This window comes from Aegilops tauschii, chromosome 4 (assembly GCF_002575655.3).
Source record: "Aegilops tauschii subsp. strangulata cultivar AL8/78 chromosome 4, Aet v6.0, whole genome shotgun sequence".
In the NCBI taxonomy this organism is placed as follows: domain Eukaryota; kingdom Viridiplantae; phylum Streptophyta; class Magnoliopsida; order Poales; family Poaceae; genus Aegilops; species Aegilops tauschii.
In genome coordinates this window covers 458,075,803-458,080,884 of record NC_053038.3, presented here as the reverse complement: position 1 = coordinate 458,080,884, position 5,082 = coordinate 458,075,803, and the positions used below count along the sequence as shown (strand labels likewise).

Sequence of the window (5,082 nt, the reverse complement as noted above, 5' to 3'; positions counted from 1 at the left end):
GATAGTACCAACCTATAATATACACTACGGAGGTAGTACCATACACTAGTATACGATACTCCTCTACGACCAGCCTTATGATGCTAATTTGGGTGGTTGAGATAGTCAATTGGCGACCTCGCGTCTCTCCCTCCCCTCTGAAACCCTCGCGTCTCTCCCTCCCCCCTGAAACCTCGCCGCCGCGTCCTTCCCCACTCGATCCCGGCAGATTCCGATGGATCTTGCTGCGCGCAGGCCGGATCCGGGTTCTCCTTCCTCTGCTCTTCCCTTCCCTCCCTCGGATCCGCCCTCACGCCGCCTCCCCGAGAGGTGGCCGGGACGACATGCGCCCCTCCCCTCCGGCTCCCCTCCTCCCCTCTTCCCCCCGCCGCCGCCGGCGGGCACCCCCGGCTCTCGCCCGAGTGGTGGCGGCGGCGGCGGGATGTCCTCTTCCCGCGTGCACGTCCTCCCTTTCCAGGGTAGGGGCGGCGGCGGTGCTGATCGGCTAGACGGCGGCCCGGCGACCCGGCGGAGGACGAGGTGGCGGCGCGGCTCCTTGCAGGCGGGGCGGCTTGGTGGCGCGGGGTGGCTGGCGGCGCGCCCCCGGCTCAAATCTGGGCCCTGCGGGCCCCATTTGGGTCCTAGCGTGTCGCCCCCCGGGGTGACTTCGTTGTCCTCTGCGTGGTGAGGAGGAGGAGCAGCTCGGACCGGGGCGGCGACGCCGACGGCGTGCCTGCTGCAGCGTGAAGGCGGGAGCTTTACGAGCCTATGAGGGCCCGGCCGGGCCTCTGGGCCCACGGGCCTGGTATGCTCTGCTATTGCGTCCAGTCGACTACCGTTGTTGACGGTGGAGGTTGAGCCCTCCCGCGTGCCGACGGTGCTGCTGCCTCTAGTCTCGGCTCCCCCTCTTCGATGTGCAGACCTCACTTCATGGTGCCGTGGTGAGACGGCATGGGAAGCTTCAAGACTGTGGTGGCGCAGGGTGGTGGTTGGTTTGGTGGCGGGCTCCGGAGTGCCCGAGGTGAAGGTTGGGATCAGGAAAAATCCTTGTCGGCCTGGACGGCACCGACGCGGTGGCGCCTGAGGGTGCCGCCGGACCTTCCTGGAGGGCGTCGGGGGCTGTTGAGTATATGATTATTAGGAAGTATAGGATAGACTAGGATTTGGTCATGCCTTGTCTGGTACTCCAAGTTGGTCATTATACTCCTATATATATGCCCACGAGGCTCAAGCAATACAATCCATCAATAATTCCACCAATCCTCTCTATTCCCTTCTGACCCCGGGCCTGGCAAGCCTGTGCGATGCTTCGTCAACTTCATCTTCGTCCGTCTACGCATGCCTAGTGTTGGCAACACTGGTGTGTGCCTTCGTCTATGATGTGACCCCGCGTTTGGCAAACCCGGTGCGATGCATCGTCAACAACGTCTTCTTCCCGGCGCACACTACTTCGACACCACTGCGCCCATGACTAACTCGGCGTCTCCTTGCGCCCGCGGCTCCACAGCGACAACCTCGACACCGGCTACCCCGACTCGACATCGACCACGGTGTTTTTCGCACGGCTACACCACTCTACGCTCTCGGCTACTTCGACAAACAACACGAAGGGCTACCGCCTTGCTTGAGAAACCTTGTCGGTTTCCACTTCAGCCACGACTTCGGCGATGCATCGACTGTAACGACTGGTGGGGGGTGTCTGTCGGCTTGCCTTCAGATTCTTCTCTAGTCTCACCGTCTGTGTCGTTACCGTTGTGACTGCCGCGCGCCGGGGGGGGGGGGGGGGGGAGGGGGTGTTGAGTATATGATTATTAGGAAGTATATAGGATAGAGTAGGATTTGGTCCTGCCTTGTTTTGTACTCCAAGTTGGTCATTGTACTCCTATATATATGGCACGAGGCTCAAGCAATACAATCCATCAATAATTCCACCAATCCTCTCTATTCCCTTCTAACAGGGGCTACCCTTCCTCTCTCCTCATCGCGTACCGGGGGAAATCCTTGGCAACAACATCGTCATCATCGCGTCCCTTCTTGGAGGTGTTGATTGGTACAGGCGCTTCGGAGTCTAGGAGCTTGGTGGGAGATCTCCGGTGGGCGCAGTGGTCTCAAGGCTTCTTCGTTTTGGTCGATCCGCCGTTGTTGGCATTTATTTTCTTTTTCGGTTGTTTTAGGCGTGTCTGTGCTGCTTTCACCTCGCATCTATTGTTGGTTGTATCAGTTGGTTGCTTTGTAGTACAAAGTGGAAACCTTTTTTCGGATATGATGCTAATTTATTACTACGGCAGGTTGACATCAGTAGAGACATCGAGAACAAGGCTTATAAAACTCCAAACTTTTTCTCCCATCTGTTATATATACATGCATTCATGGCTCGAAAAACAAAAGTTCTTGCTAGCTGTTGGTCCTCGATCAGCAAGCCATCCACATGGAGATGGAGCTAAGCGCAGCCACCCTGCTTCTCTCTCTCGCCGTCGTCTCACTGGTGGTCCTTTGTGTCCTCCTTGCTTAGCCGTAAATCTTCGGCAAGTTCCAAGAAGAGGCGGCCTCCAGGTCCATGGTGTCTCCCCTTGATCGGCAACCTCCTCCACCTCTTCACCTCCCAGCCACAGGCAGCGCTACGGGGCCTGGCCCAGAAGCACGGCCCGGTGATGTCCCTGCGGCTGGGCCAAATCAACGCCGTCGTCATCTCCTCGCCTGCGGCGGCGCAGGAGGTGCTCCGGGACAAGGACCTTACCTTCGCGTCGCGGCCGAACCTGCTCACCGCGGAAATCATCCTCTACGGGAGCATGGACATCGCCTTCGCGCCGTACGGGGCGTACTGGAGGACGCTGCGCAAGCTCTGCATGATGGAGCTCCTCGGCGCGCACAAGGTGCGGCAGCTCGCGTCCGTCCGGGATGGCGAGACCCGTTCCCTCGTGAGGAAGGTCGACGCCGCGGGCCGAGGTGGCCAGCCAGTCAACCTCGGAAGTCTGCTCTGCTCGTGCTCGATTGGGATCACCGGAAAGGCGACGTTTGGGCAGCTGTGTGGCACGGAGCTTCAGGAACAGTACATGCCGGTCATCGAGGTGGCTGTGAAAGAAGGCGCGGGGTTCAGCGCCAGGGACCTCTTCCCGTCTCTGTGGTTCGTGGACGTCGCCACTGGGCTGACACGCCGGCGGTGGCGAACGCGCCGTCAGCTGGACGCCATATTTGACAAGATGATCGGCGAGTGCGAGGCACAGCGAGCGGCGACCAAGACCATCGGAGATGATGAAGAAGAAGAGCACCTCCTGAGCGCCTTGCTTAGGATCAAGGACGAGGGCAAGCTGGAGGTCCCCATCAGTATGACAAGCATCAAAGCAATCTTATTTGTAAGCAGCAACCTCTCCAAATTATTAAATCATATAATATGTCCGGCGGGCCTCTTACCTTGTTTAATAATTTGATTCATGGCTGCATGTTGGTGGTATTTTTAGGACATGCTCACCGGAGGAACGGAGACAACGTCGTCAGCCGCTGAGTGGATCATGTCGGAGCTCATGAGGAACCCCGAGGCGCTGGCCAAAGCACAGGCTGAGGTTCGGCAAGCACTGGATGGCAAGAGCCCGCAGGAGCATGAGGGCCTCATGGACAAGCTACGGTACACAAGGATGGTCATCAAGGAGGGCCTCAGGCTGAACCCAATGCTGCCGCTCCTTCTCCCCCGACTCTGCCGAGAGACCTGCAACGTCGGCGGGTTCGAGGTCGCCAAGGGCACCACGGTCATCGTCAACGCTTGGGCGATGGCGCGGAGCCCCGAGCATTGGCCCGACGCGGAGGAGTTCCGGCCGGAGAGGTTCGACGGTGGCGCGGTAGACTTCAAAGGCGGTTTGCAGTTGGAGTACCTCCCGTTCGGTAGCGGAAGGAGGATGTGTCCCGGAGATACCTTCGGGCTCGCCGTGCTGGAGCTCATCATGGCACGGCTTATCTACTACTTTGACTGGAGCCTCCCCGATGGGATGCGGCCGGATGAGCTCGACATGGACATGATCGTCGGCACGACGGCAAGGAGAAAGAACCAGCTTCGTCTATTAGCATCGCCGTGCAAGGAGCTCCCAGTGGAAATCTGAAGATCGCGCACCCCATTCATCCTTGTATTTGTATGCTACTTCCTGTTCGTGGTTAACTTTCGGGCTTGTGTTATATATTAGGGATCGCCTAGAACTCAGCTGACTGAGACGTAATTTGGTCTCAGTCAGCTGACGTCGGCTGACGCGTCCCTCAGCCACCCGCTCGTTTCCATCGTCGTCTGGTTAGTTTTTCTGGGCTGGGCGACATCCTTGTGGGCTGTCTATGCTTTTTTTTCTTTCTTTTTTTGGCTGGGTGTGAGTTGATTTGCTGGGCCTCGTAGTACTTGTTGTTTGATGCTGGCTAGGTGCCTAGGTCAGTCTCTCTCTCTCTCCTTGGCTCGCAGTCTCATGCAGTTTTTTTTTCTAGTTTCTCAAAAATAAAGTATATTTGTTTTTCTTTATAAATCAACGGTGTGTTGTTTTTCTATGGGAAACACCGGTGTTGTTGTTTTTTTTTGAGAGAACACCGGTGTTTGGTTGTGACTGTGTGGAGAGTAGCTAGAGCGCACCTGTGAGTGAATATAATTTCATAAAACGAAACACACAAATAGGCCAAAATAGAAATTAAAATGTTCTATAAAAAGGGAAAATGATAGGAAATCTGATGCTAAGATTAAACAAACGGACAAGTAATTGGTCAAACAACAAAAGTGTCATTCTGCTCCCGAGCTCAAATGAGATCGGGTGAACAGTAAATTCGAAAGAAAATGAAAAAATAATCAAATTTTTTAATTTTTTTGTGATAAACTTTAACAAAGGTTTTAAGAGCCTCCAAATTTTCATGTAGAAATAACATTCGTGGAAGTCACAGAAAAAAACAAAATCAGCACATGAAAATGCTTTTGAAAATGGCATTTTTTTGGAGAATCGATTTTTTTTCACCACTTCCACAGATGTAATATAAAAATTTGCGAGCACTCAGAAATTTTGTCAATGTTTCGCACAAAAAATTCAGTTTTTTAATTTTTTTTTATGATTTTACTGTTCATGCAGGGTCATTTGAGCTCGAGAT

At 54.8% G+C, this 5,082-nt stretch overlaps 1 pseudogene; it reads left to right on the top strand.

Moving 5' to 3' along the window:
- The first annotated feature begins 2,382 nt into the window (after positions 1 to 2,382).
- On the top strand, positions 2,383 to 4,246 carry LOC109732625 (cytochrome P450 CYP99A1-like; annotated as a pseudogene).
- The last annotated feature ends 836 nt before the right edge of the window (positions 4,247 to 5,082 follow it).